Source organism: Agelaius tricolor, unplaced genomic scaffold, assembly GCF_023055355.1.
Source record: "Agelaius tricolor isolate 1412-34295 unplaced genomic scaffold, bAgeTri1.0.p SCAF_4, whole genome shotgun sequence".
Lineage (NCBI taxonomy): Eukaryota > Metazoa > Chordata > Aves > Passeriformes > Icteridae > Agelaius > Agelaius tricolor.
Window position 1 is genome coordinate 3,640,610 of NW_027269264.1, and position 14,884 is coordinate 3,655,493.

Sequence of the window (14,884 nt, forward strand, 5' to 3'; positions counted from 1 at the left end):
GGTATGTTTGAAAAGACTTCTACACAAAAGAATGGGCACCTTTTTGGTGCCGAGGAGTACATGAATATCATCTGCCTGAAGAGTATGACTTTCATAACTTAGCTCTGTCATTGCCCAGGGATTTGATGGAGATGACTCCCAGGAAAGCACCAGAACTCCAGCAGTTATTTGGTGAGTGTTTCCTAATGCTTTCAAAACTGTGTAAACTCTGATTATAGTTCAGACAGGAGTGAGAGAGACTGGAGGTAACTATCAGTGCCTTTATAATATTACATATTATAAAAAAGAAAATCTGAATTTGCTTCAGCAGCTGAACCAAAAAGTCTTGACTGGGACATGGTGAATGGGAGACATGAAGTAGAAATCTAGATCTGTGACTCAGATTAATATACAGTGTGGGATTAAAGAGACAGGAAAAAAGCTGTCAGCTAGGTAACAAAACAGAATAGCCCAATAGCTATTAATGAATATATGCAAGATGTTCTGTTTAAGTGTATTTCCTTGTTTATGATGAATACTGTTTAATACCAACTACTTTATTTAAAAGCTGAAACCATGGTATCTGAAACAGAGACTCTACTCTTTCTAATTTGCTTTTTGTAGTGTTGAAAATACCTAACCAAGATTCTGTTTTGCAGACGTAATTACCTGGAATAATTTCGAAACTTTTGTTATGGAGTATGGCTACAGAACTCATTGGTTACAGTAAACTTACAAGGAAAATGAATTGTGAAATGAGACATTAAACAGAGAAATGTAGAAAAACAAAATAAATAATGGTTTACAACAATAATTGTTAAGTTACAGTTATTTTACTTTGTAACTTTCCTTTTACATTGTAAATTCCTGGAAAAAAATACCAAAGTAAATGCATAAAACCTAATTTGATGCAAGAAGAAACACAATTTAACTGATAGTTTAAGTTAGACAATGAATTTAAATTTCAGTTGATAGGAAAAAAAAGGCATAACATAAGCCGTGTAAAACAATGATTCTGTAAACATTTCCCTTGTATGTCCCATATTTTTTTAATATATTATTTTTCTACATCTGAGGACTACCTTGAGATTATTAAATGCTACAGAAAATAAGAATGCTATGTACAATATACCAGGTATTATGATCCCTAACTATCACTACTATTTGTCAGTCATATGAGTATAAAAGTGTTTGGAGAGATAAACAAATTTATTTTTATTTAGAAAAAAATCCAAGAGACATGTCCACATAGAATTTCTTGCATTTGATTCTCATTCTTTGGAAAAGCATCTACAGAATTTAGTTAACCATGCTTCTGTGTCAAGAACTTTCATTTTTAATATTTGCCTTCAAAATGTTGCAACTGTGTCCACATTGCATCATCTATGAAAATTTGATAAAACTATAATTGTAATTCAATCATCATGTTTTCCAAAGGAACTATGTCCATACTTGAAATTTCCCAACCAAAATTCAAATAAGACTTATCTGTTCCCTAAAACATTTTTTTTTTCACATTGCATCTCCAGGCCAAACTTTGTTTTGCCTTATATTTTCAAAACTAGTCTTTCTATTTATTTGTTAAGCCTCTTGCCTTGGCAAAGAAGGGTTTGAGGGAATCCATTTATGACAACACATCTGTGGGGGGTTTTGTTGTTGTTTGTTTGTTTGGGTTTTGTGTGTTTTCTTTTTGTTTTTTTTTTTTGTTGTTGTTGTTTTAGGGGTGTTTTGTTTGTTTTGGGTTTGGGGTTTTTTTTGTTAAAAATTTCTGGATATCCAAGAACTGATTCTTCAGTAGTTCATATCAGTCTTTTCAGTTGCTTCTGGACTTGTAGATTCTGAGGAAGTGCCTCTTTCTTATTCCAGTAACATAACAGGAATTTCACCACAGGCCTCTGGGGGACCACCTTTGACTTCTCTACAAGTTCATAAACCTAAAATCCCCTGCCCTAAACAGCACCACCTCTGTCTTTATCATTATCTCAATATACTTAAATATTTTTCATTTTTGTAAAGCATTTTAAAGCAACATATCTATTTTTCTTGTGTTTTTGAATCAATAAGAATTTGCTCTTCTTTGCTTTTAGTCATCTAAATTTCCTCTGACTTCCTTTTACTTCTTCTTACAGCAAATTCTTGGGTTTTTTACTTCTCCATAAATGTTATTTATATTAAAATTTACTTCCTTATAAATCTAATTATGACTTTGTGCTTTTATACATGTATATATGTACCATTCCTTAAACTCATTTATAAACCTATGTGTTTCCATTGTTGGTGTTATTTCTGAGATTCAGTTTCAGAAAGATGTCCTGAGGCATTCACAAATGTCTCTTTATGTTTCTAATATACGTTTATAAACAGAATTTGTGTTGGGTACTTGACTTAATTTTCTGCAGCACATTATTCTCCCAACAGCCCTATGCTTTGACTTCTTTTTCACGAGATTCTACTCATCAGATCATTATTCTTAAATCCTTAATCCTTATAAATCTTTAATCCTTATTCTACAGTTCTCAAAATTGTTTTTTTGGTGAAAACAGAAGGATATTACCTGTTCAACATGGATCATAATTTCCATTTTTAGATTTTTCTGAGGTTTGTTTTTCCTCTGATTAGTAAAGATTTTCTTCAAGAAATTTTCTCCTGATAGGTTTCATGCCTTATACATTTTAAAATATTAATCATCAACTTAGTTACTTTCCAGCAGATATTTGTGGAACCAGAGCACCTCCTGTAACTTTGAAGTCCTGGTTTTCTATACTTTTCTAAAAAAACTGCAAATCCCTAGTTTTGTTACCAGTACCAAATCACGGTCTTGACATTATTCCTACTGTTTTCTTCTTTACCAGCAGAAATTCAGAAAAACTGCCTCTCATTCTTCCCTGAACACACAGAGGAAAAGCAAAGCACCTACAGACCAAACTAAATAATATTACCTATATTTTGAAAGTAGTACCAGGTTTGATAGTACGAACTTTGTCATAAAATTCATTAACAGGAGTAATTTGATCCAAAAGTTGTAAAACCACATCTCAAGTTGAGAGGTTACAGTTATCAAAAAGGTGTGATCAGCAGACTCCTTGAAACAACATAACAACACCAAGGCCAGTGAAAGCATGGAGGACCAGGACTACAAAACATTTTTCTGCTAAGTGGTGTTATCAAAACTTTCTTTGACGGAAAAATCAATGTAACCTTTACAACAAATTAGAATAAATGTGCTTAGCATGTTTGTTTTGAGAAGGAAATGTTGCCACTGTGTCTAGACTTCATCCATTTCAGGAAAATTGGTTCAAAATTACTGTTATATCATCATGAAAAAATATTTTCAAGTCAATATGCAGTAGCAGAAGCACAAGTTTATCATTGCAAGACCATTTTTTAATCTAGAATATTTTCATCTGGTTTACAATGTACCTCCAGAAGCAGTGGAAGAAAAATGGAACAGCTTATGAATAGAGCAACAAAGATATCCAGATCTCAGAAATATACAGGGTGTATGTGGTTATGCTAAACCACTAATCTTTCATATCATTATCTCTGCTTGTCCTGTTGATGCAGGGGGAGAGATGAAGTGACTTGGTGTCTACTTGGTGACTAGCCAAGCTCAACCCAACACACTGAATTAAATCCTTTTGTAGATAGAATACCAACACTAATTTTCTCAGCAGGTATTGCAGGATTAATTTCAGGTTAAACCTCTGAACATCCTTTTACTTTTGAGACATCCTGAAGACCAGGACCTTTCTCTCTCATCCCTTGGTTTTCATTCCTTGGATAGGTTTTCTCATTATGTGAAGGAGCCAGAGAAATGTGCGCTGAGTGTGAACAATAGAATTGACACTAAAAGGTTCCCAAGGGACAATGATGTATCCTGTGTATCCTGGTATATAGGGCCCATTGCAAACAGAACCACCACCTAAGTTCATAAGTCACAATCTCACACTAGGGGGGAAGTACCACCACGTTGTAAATTACTGCAGTTACCATTGGTAAATGTTGGTTATATGACAGTAAAATAGTATGCATCTGTTTTATAAGAATATGATGCTACTACACAGAAGTTACATTTTTCACATTCCAAAAATTGTGGTCTGTTAGAAAACCAACATTTCAGAAAACTAAAGAGGTCTGAATCTTGAGCAATGTATTGGAAACATTGAAACAGCCTATATGCTTGCAACAAGGGGAAAGATTTATACTGCACAGTAAATAAAAATATGGTTAATGGGCATTTATTGTCAAATAATTCCTTCCAGAGTAACTCAGCCTTCATCATACTGATTCAAGAATAGAGAATAGAGAGGAGAAAGGAATGCTAGTGATAGTAGACATAATATACCACATAATACTGAAATCAGTAAATCTCTTAAGGCTGTTGAAAAACAGAGGCACTAATACAGAACATAAGGTGTACTGTAATTTCTAAGAATAAACATGTGTGGAACAAAAGCATTTAGTTAGCACTGAGAAAAAGGCAGAGAGGCAAAGAACAAAATGGCACTGCTGAGGGAAAAAAGAAGTGTACACAAGTCAAAGAAATGCCCAAGCATCCTTACCAATCTTCAAAGAATAAAAGGATATGATTATTCAGAATACCTAAGGTCAGTGAAAATTAAGGAGGATCAGAAGTTAAACTCTAGCATGTTAAAATAAATTCTAGCATGTCAAAATAGCACCTAGTGCTACACAGGAAAGTCATCTGAAACTACTCTGAGCAAAATTGTTTCATAGATGCAGCACAAAGCCCAGCTCTTAGCATTAAAGGGATGAAAAATCATTAGAGTCAAGTTTGCATTTTTTTCATTTTCTGTTCAGAAATACCCAGCAATGCAAGAGAATCTTACATGAGACAGAGATGATCAAACACACAGTAAGTGTAACTAAGGTTCCTCGTTTCTTGTCTTTCTTAAAAAGAGAGGTTTGGTGCTAGCTGCTCTCACAGCTGTTGATACCACTAACACTTCCTTGGGCCTGAGAGTTCTGTGAGTTGCATTAGCCCTTTCAACTGCAGCTGAAACATTCAAGGAGGCTGCCTTGGAGGAGTGACAATGTAGGTCTGCTGCAGAACCCTGTCAGCATCTCTAGGAATGTATTTATGATTAAATGAAATAAACCGTTAGTGTCATATTAAATCCTGACACATTCACACAATCCAATTTTCAGCAGCAGTTCTGATTTCAGGTTCTCCCTAGACATCTTAATTCTCTGAAGTGTGTGTATTTTTGATAGGACAGGCACTGATCTGAGGCAAACACCTAAAACCAGGGTTTTTTTAAGAATGTATTTGATTAAACTCTAGTCTAGCAAAACATTAGCAAGTGAGTAGGTATAATGGCTTCAGACTGCCCATCCATTCAGAAGTTTCGCTGTAACAGACTCTGAGTGCTCAAATGGAAATAGTTAGAGATAAAGGGAAATAGATTATAGGGCAGTTTGTAAAGAAGGTATTCTCAACCACTAATGAAAGAAAGTGCACTACACATGTTGAATATTTTGTCTGATGTGTATCAGGACAGGAGTAGATTTACAACTTTTTCAAGATTATCAGAATGAAAAGAAGCATGTCTTCATAGAGTTAAGGCTGAGCATTTTGTTTCTAACCATGAGTTCCCATTTATATTTTTCTTGTACACACTTTTTAATATTTGTATAAATCCTAAAAGCACCTGAAAGCTTACAATATTAGATACAAAAAGTTCATAATGGATTGAAAGATTTAATATCTGCTACAGAATTGAGCTTATTGAACTCTAGCTGTGGACTCCTTAAAAATGCTAATAAGTGTCTCAAAAATACATTGCAACAGGCAAGCGCAACAGGAGTACTTGGTGTTGTTGAGTTCATTGTTGATGTTTAAGTTTAGCTGAGAAAAAAAATAATATTACTGTATAAGACATATGCCAATTATGCAAGTTAATGTATCACTGTATTAAAAAAATATTCAGAATATTCGGACAAATGTCTGTATATATGAACCAAAGCAAAAATATTTTTTAAAAAAATTTATTAATTTATATCCTTTTCCTTTGTGGCATCGGTTTATCAAATACTGTAACATGAAGAATAAAAGTATCACGGTGTACCCAGTGGTGAGTATTAACTCTGTTAACTTTTGGTAGTGCCAAGCAAATCACTCTTGCCTTTCTTTTTTATAAGCTTTTATTTTTTATAAGATTTATGGTTAAATAAATGTTGATTAGTTCTTTCATTACTTTGTATTGACATACTGAAATCTCTTTGTAAATCTGACATTTGTAAATTCACATTTCTATTGGCAACAGATGAAAATTTTCTTCTAGACTAATTATATCACCACTAATACTGACAAAGAAGGCAGAGAAGCAACTCATTTTGAAACCCCGGTATTCCTGAGTTAATGTAAAGCCATCTACTTTCTGCAGGTGTTAAGAATGATAAAGGGGTTATAGTTCTTCTATATGCAGTGCTTTTATTCCCATTTATGTGTTCAGTTATAGCTGTCAATCAATTTCAGTCACAAATCTCTAATACTATACCATAAAAATAGGCTGTATAAATCTGAGCAGAGATTTCTACATGCTTATCTACATACCATTATTTTAAAAAAATTAAAACATGAATGTGTAAATTACATATTAATTGGGTGAATTCCTTAGCAAAGTCTACATCTACTGAGCTGCACTAAGCTGAATTCTTCAAATACTGATTGCCTTTGTTCCTAACGCATTTACTTTTAATAAATTAATTCTATTTTTTAAACTTCCGCTAATAAAATGTTTCGATATATAAAACTGTTTCTTGAATATACATTCTATGCAAAGTCATTTGTGACTGTGAAGAGGAATTTAGCTACTGAATTTCAGCATACTGGATACATTTCACAAATTACAGAAAGACACCTCCTGCTGTTCTTAAGAGTAGCATAATAACAGTGGCAGCCACAATACAGATTACAGGACTGTAGCTGAAAAGCTACTTTCTATTTCATTACTATGGGATGTTTATAAAAGTCAGGGGAGAAAAACAGAAAGGAAAATACATGTGTTCACATTCCTGGGGTGTTAAAATCTGGAGGAATGATATTGGTTGCAACACAGGCAGTGCCACAAGCTGATTTAAACATGACATACTTCATATGTTATTCCCCATTTGCATCTATTTCATTAATATATGCAGTGAAGGGATTAGTGAGAAATGCATACAGGAAAGTTTCTCAGACTGGGTACCTTGATATTGCATTCTGGACCTTTCTGGCATACAAGGGAGAGGTGACAAAGTATCCTGATGTAGCATTGTGTTGTTTATACGGGTTTTATTGTAAAGTTGGTTATTTTTTATAAGTTAAGATTTGGTTTGACCCTCAGTTCCCCCCATGTTTTCCCTCATAATGGTTCATTCCTTCCACCAGTTACCTGTCCATCATTGTAACCAACCCCCTTTCATTTCTAGAACTTTCTATGTCAATCTTCCCTTACCTGACATATGATTTGTCCTCTGAGCCTTTTCCCTCCCCTGGGCCATTCCTATTGGTTCAGTTGTGTCCCTCGCTCCTCCCCTGGGCTTCATTCATTGGTCTCTTGTGGCTCCTCGTGTCACGCCCGTCCCCTTTTTCAGTGCCTTCCTAAGGGTTTTTCCCTGACACCGTCACTGGCCCTGCCTGGGTCAGTAAAGTGCCTTGGCACCTGCACTGTGTCCACTCCTTCCTTCTTTTGCTCAGTGCTCCGCAGTCCTGCTCTCGCCTGCGTTGCCACAGAGGGAGCCACTGCCTGGGGGTTCTCGCAGAGCAGCTGGGAGTGGCAGGATTCATAGTCTCCACTGGTCACTCCGGGAGCGGCTGGCCAGCACCCGTCAGCTCCAGAGGCCACGGGATGAGACTGGATCCTACCTGTATTTAAAAAGATCAGGGGGAAGAGATATGAACGGATTAAATTCAAGACCAAGTTAGCAAAAAGAATAAGATTTAGAAATAAGTAACTTGCATTCATTCCTTCCATCAACATAATGGGGTTTTTTTGGGGTTTGGTGGTTTTTTTTTTTTTTTTTTGGTCTTTCACGACACACCCAGTCCCCTGGTACTAGTAGACAACACCCACAAGCTGACAAAGTGAGCAATCTTCACAGTCCCCCAGTGGGAATGGGGTATGGTAGGATTCCTGCCAACCCAACTGGTTTCTAGGAGAAGGGATGGCAGCTGAGGTCCTTCTCCTGTCATGCCATGCTAGGTTTGGTGGCAAGGAGTCGATACACTGGGAGATGCTTGGGGGCTCTAGAAAGAGATGGCTGGCCCCAGAACTGCATGCTGCAGTATGAATATTTTAAAAACATTAAAGTATTTGTCCGTGGAGTTATTACTGTGAAGTAACACAGATAGAAACAGATGTCTATGCTAAAAATTGAAATCTGAAATATGCACCAGAATTACAAGACATAAACAGCAGATTTTAAGCATGATGGGTAAAAGTTAGAAAGACCTTTCAACCACCGTTGATTTACTACCCATGCATAAAAACCACAAAGGCAGCAATAGTAAATGGCATACCTTATTAACTGATATATGTTACAGGAATCCTAATCACACAGATTAAATTCCAGAATGCATTGTTTGGGATGTTTCGATTTTTATTCAATGTAGTTTGAGACTTTATCACAGTCTTAATCAGTTCTAGAAGTATCCTCTCTCTATTGTAAATGATTTATTCTCAAATTGGAGGTAAAACTGGGATGATATGGGGTCAAAACCTCATGCTATCTTCAGAATCATAACTCTGCTATCCTGAGAGACTTTCTTTCTCGGCACAAACATTGCACATTAATATATATTGGCACATTACTTTCCCCAGGTTTATTTTTTAGCCCATTTTCTTTTTTCCCTCCTCCTTCTTCTTTTGTGCTTCTTATTTCTCTTGCTCTCTAAACAGATGGGCACTGTAACTCTCTGTGTGCTCCAGTGGGCTGAGAAAGGTGAACTCCTGGAAAAGTGTTTAAACTCCCTTAATCTAACAGGTGTTGAACTGAAGAGTTCCATTAGCCACAACCTCTGGCTCCTTTGAGAACTAAAAGGTCTTGCTTCTCTAAAAACCTTCTTGCCTCTCTGCCTGCACAGTCCATGCAGCCATATTCCAGCCCAGGTGGGTACCTACAAAAGCCTGGTAGATTAGCCAGTATCACAGCAATTCACTGCTACAAAGGATTTTGTTTAATTTTTTCACATTCATTTCTCAGCTAGGGCATCCTACAGACACTTCACTGGACATTCAAAACTAAATTAATGTCATCACAGCAAAGTTCCTTCTGTTTTCAAAGTTCTAGACTGTAGATAAAATGAATGCAGTCGGCACATAGCTCTTCTTTGCAAGTATTTGACTTCTTAATGCAAGAGAACAAAGAGACTGTTAAATCTTGTCAATAGGGAGAAAATAAATGGAGCTTGCACAAAAAGTGCATTGCTTTAAGTTCAATCAGCCTCTTCTTTATAAGAAAACTGAAAAGGACAGCAACAAGAAATAATATTTTTAACTACAGAATCTTTTTCTTTTAAAAATTAATGTGGATGGGAAAGGACAAATGAACCAAAAGGAATACCTTGTTTCAACTTCTTTTTTTTTTATTCTTTTACTAACAAAGACATAACTTTCTGTAAGTTTTAAAAATAAATCTCAGGAAGGTGTCCCATACTTCTTTCTTTCTGAGGCAAAGGGCCAATTTAGCTTTCATCCAACAGTAAAATCTCTCCCAAAGGATTTATATGTGACAAAATCCTCATTATCTTTACTGGGAAAACAAGAGAGGTGTGTTTACATTCCTTCAAGCTAGTGACAGATCAGGACCAAATAGTTTACTTCCCATTATCTCCCCCTATAAAGCCCATTATAAGTCTTTATCCATTCAAAATTATAACTTTCAGAGAGAATTTCAAATCTCTCTAGCTATGCATAATTTTTTCTACGGCTGTGCTTATTCTACAGTCAAATAAAAGGGCTGGTATTCTACAGTTGCTCCTTGGAGACTTAATCCTACTTAATCAAATAAATATCATCACATCACAAAATTCTTTTCCTTGGCCCCACCATAGACACTGTTTCATATTCTAGTTTGTAATAAATGAATATTCATTAAATATTAATGAATTTCATATTCATATTCCAGCTTGATTTAAGGAGAGTGTATTTTGACTGTTGTCACGTAGTTACAAGAACATCTTTATATCCTACTATATACTATACCCTACTATAGGGTATAGTATATAGTAGGATATATATATATGTTACTTTATGTCCTACTACATTTTCATGAATGCTGAACTTTTTCTCAACTACCTGTTTTTCAGAATAGGTAGTTATTTAGATACAAGATATGTTTATAAAAGCTTACATGTCTTAATATAATTTCTTTTCCTCCCTCTGCAATTTATTAGAGCTCACAGGCATTTTTAGTTAGACTAGGAGACATCAGCAACTAGGATTTTCCTTTTGACTTCTTCCAAGGCCCAGTTCACTGTACAGTCTGTAAATTGCTTGCCATCACAGTTCCTTATATATAAGGCATAGCACTGAAATATTGAAATATCCTTCTGTACAGTTAGATGGCCTGGAGTCCTCACTGGTAATTAGATAGGAATTCAACACCTACAGTATCTGGGTTGTGCTATACCATTCGATGCTGCAAACGCATTATAGGAAACACCTCTTACTGTGAATGGATATGGCTGGAGTTTAGGTTTGGGGTTTTCTTCTTTCCATTCAACAGCATATCATCACTTTAACCATATGTCACAATTTTGCTAGAACAGACAACAGCAATCTTCTCTGAAATGAATGTAGTTTTCAACTGCTTCTAGTCTGCTTCTCACTATGATTGCAGCCAGCATTGATTTTAGTGCTTGATTCCCATGAGAACAATTCAGGAGCAAATGACTCTCTGTAGAATATCAAGCTTTTTGTTCTAATATCTAAGACCAGAAAAATTGCATATGCACAACATGGCTCCAAGTGCTTTGAAATATGAAGACATATATATGATATGAGATGGATGAGATGGATGAGATGGATATATATATGATATGAGATGGATGGCTAGATAGATAGATAGATAGATATATAGACAGACAGATAGATATACACACACAATGCTTTTATAATCAGAGAAATACTTGGCAATTACAAAATTATTTTTGTACCTAAACAGTGACTAGACGCTGCTATACCAAAAAGTCCAGAAAAATCTCAGCACAGGTGGAAGATCTGTAGTATTTAATGGGATTACAGCTCTGCCTATAGTCCTGACACTGTAGAAAGTTTCTGAGCAGCTCACACTCTTGCCAGATCCTAATTGCTTCACCTTGGCTTGAGATCACTGAATGTTGTAAATCTAAAAGTGAAGTATACAATGTAAGATGATCATGTAAATGACAGTAAATGGAAGTAGAAACAGAAGCTCTCCAGTAGGCAATTAATCTATTTGTCCTAGGTGTCTCCTGGATGTCCAGTTTAGTATAAATGGAATTTTTCTTTGGAGATTCTACTTTCTTTTTAATATCTACCAAGAAACTCTAAATCACAAGTTCAGGATTTTTTTAAGGTCAATGAAGATAGGTGACATAAATCACAGCTAACATATAGAGCTGTATGTAATTCCTGAGATCTGCTCTCTTTTTTCCTTAATTCTCTCAAATCCCATTCGTGCTGCGGATCAGTAATTCTGAGAGGTGAATTTGGTTGAAATGGTCAGATATTTTGGACAGCTAGGTAGTCTAGCAATAGCAGCATCCTCTCCCCTCCCCCAACTCCTTCTCATATTACTTCTTTCAGTCATTTCCTGTTTCTAATCTAAAGTTTAACCTCAGTAGTGCAAAAATACTCCTGATTAATAGTTAAACTTCTTTTCTATTGTAACTATAAATTTAAATATCTAACTTTGAATATCCTCAAGGACAGATCTTTCTTTTTTTAGATATTTATAGCAGAACAGGCACCATGATTCTTCCCTTTGAGAATAGAAAGTTATTCATATATTATACATATATAGTTAAACATGAACAGGTGTTTAAATACACACTTAAGGAAGACTAATTATTTAAGCAATTTTGTATGATAGGAACTCATAAAAAACTAAATTAAATTAAAACTTTAATTTTAAAAATATTTTATGCATAAATATGGTTGAATAGATAGTCGGCTGGGTTTTATGCTTAACAACTAAACATAACTGGGCATGTTAATATATAATGAGGAAAGACATCCTCACACCAAAGTGAAATGCCAGAAGGCATACGTATCTTTTGGCAAGCAGATAATCTGATGGAAAGATCTGTTTCTCTTTTGTGATGACTGCAACCCAACTAGGCAGTCTACCACAAAGGCCATGACAGATGGTGAGAAGTACAGCTTGAAGGCAGGGCTCTTGGCAGGTGTTTTGGCAGAATAGAAAACTGTCAGGTAAAAACCCACAAAGAGAATTGTTACTCTCCTGTGAAGTTTCTGCACAATTCCAATGACATTTTTGGAGGAATTATGTTTTTTTCCAAACCACACTCAATCTCAAGTCCATAGCAAATACAACATAGAGAGAAGAACTGCAGAGACTAGTCCAGCTATGTGCTATGTCATATTTAAATATTCTCCAGCAAAAGTATAAATCTGGGGTTATAGTGCTGCTACTCAAGCCTGACCTTGACTTCATCTCTTGAGGCCTCACTCTGCATTGAGTAGCCATATCTTCAGTAACAATATCTTCTTCCTTTCTTCACACAGTACTTTGCTGCAATCATCATGAATATCATCATCATCATCATCGTCATCATCACCAATATCATCATCATCATCATCATCATATGAAATGTATGTTCTGTATTGGTGTGAATTTTTCTAATAGTGAATTTATTTTTGCCACTGTTGTGATTACAAAAAAATGCAATGAAACATTAAGTGTATATATTTTTTCCTTATTCTGAACACCTTTCCACATTAATTAACCTCCCCACAAAATCTGAAAAAAGTTGATGAGCTTAGAAGTAGATTTGGAAATCAAGCCCATATGTCTCTCTCTGAAATATAATGTACCACCAGCAGCCCCAAAGAAGACTCTAATAATTTGAATACGTAAATAAATATGTCTTACAGAAGCTGTGGAATTCAGAGACTACTGAATCATTTGTATAATATTTCTGTATGCACTACAGAGAAACTCAATTAAAAATGAAACCATTGGCTGCTTCACCTTCAACACACCGACACTGGCTGCCTTTGAGGAAATAATTTCTGCACAGAAGGACATCTGAAGAAAAAACACATTTTATGGGTTTATGCCCATTACTTTACCAAAGAATTCGTTTGGTTCTCTGACACTTGGAAAGAGAGAGAATGTACTTGAAAAGTAGAAAAACATAGTCCTCCCTTGAACACATAACTTCAAAAACGTTGTGTATGTTATTTGGCAAATCTGAATGCCCCAGTTTGCTTACTAAAGACCCTGTTGTCAGGGGTGTTGACCTGAAGTTCCTACTGAAGTCAAAAATTGATCCAAAATACAACACTTGTAAAAGTCAGAACTACATGTTAGAACTTGAGTCATCATTAAATAAAAACAATTCAAAAGAACATACTGAAATCCAGCCTGGTTCTTTCTGGCAAGCCAGCTTGAAAAACCATAAGAAGAAACAGTCCAAGAAATTTTACTATGAAGTATTTATGACTGAACTGTGCTTTACAAGAGGCAACCTATTTGAGGGTGTTACCATCCCTGAATTTACCACAAGAGGTTGCTTTTGGGGTTGGGCAGTGGTATCATCAGTGTGTTTCTTTGGCCAGGTAGGTAACAGGGCTTCTACTGCACTGTAGAGATTTGTTTGTAATACTTGCAGCAGTGAAAATTACATGTACAAGCCTGAAGAGTGGACACATGGATCACATCTGCTGCCCACATCACTGCTAGCTGAGCTTCAAATTAGTCATGCTGTGTAAGTAAGTTTACTCTCTCCAAAAATCTGTTACTGCTGCTTTCCAGCTTCATGTGCTGTCATTTGACAGGCTGATGTTGTTCCTTGAACACAGTTTAATTCAGGCAGTTTTGAAAGTCAGCAATGTGGAGAGTGAAGCAAGCTAGAAAACACCAAATAACTCACAAAAAGATATTTTAGTACATTATTTAAATATATTCAGCATCCATTAAAATGTCACATTATTCCATGAGTTATTACTACGGTAATGTGAAAGAGAAAGAGAAAAATACCATTCTTTTAACTATACATGCAATTAATTAAAATATTATGAGGATAAACTTCAGGAAATGAGCCTGAAAATTATACTTTTAAAAGGGCAATATGATCCCATATTTTCTTTTCTTTGCCTAACACCTTTGATCTTATAAAATAAGAAATAGCACTAGCAATGGAAGGAGAGGGTTAAATATTTTTTTGTAAAGTAACCTCTATACTTACAGGGAAAGAAATACTTATCACTGCATGCAATGTCAGCCAATATCTTACAGAGGTCCCCTCTAATGGATTGTGCTGCTTCTAAAAGATAAAGCTTTCTGAGTGCACTTTATCTGCTAATAAATGACTTATAAATATATACCATCTGAAAACTTCAGCAGGAAAATACATACTTTTGTTAACAGTCTTTTCAAGTATCCATCCACTTTAAAGCAAAATAGAAGCGTGTACTGCCATTTTTGCTCTCCTTGCTTCTTTGATTCCTAGCTCTAAATATCAGGGGGGTTTTTTTAGTAACCTAAGATCAGTAAACAGAAAGAAACCTTATGTTGGTAATGTTGCAATAGATGTACAGTAAAGAAGTAAACAAATGTTTGAATGAGTAATAAATATATAAAAATTATTTAATGTATACTACTTAATGCATTTACAGCTGGGACAGTTTGATCTAAGCCATATTTATTTAACTATTTCGCATTGAAAAATTCA

General features: G+C 35.3%; 1 long non-coding RNA gene across 1 annotated transcript in view; it reads right to left on the reverse strand.

The window, feature by feature from the left end:
- LOC139588770 (uncharacterized) overlaps positions 1–14,884 on the reverse strand; it is a 128,188-nt gene that overhangs the window by 32,943 nt on the left and 80,361 nt on the right. Inside the window, exon 2 of the long non-coding RNA XR_011678807.1 lies at positions 7,440–7,849. This is a non-coding gene — a long non-coding RNA (uncharacterized lncRNA). The remainder of the gene's footprint in view (positions 1–7,439; positions 7,850–14,884) is intronic.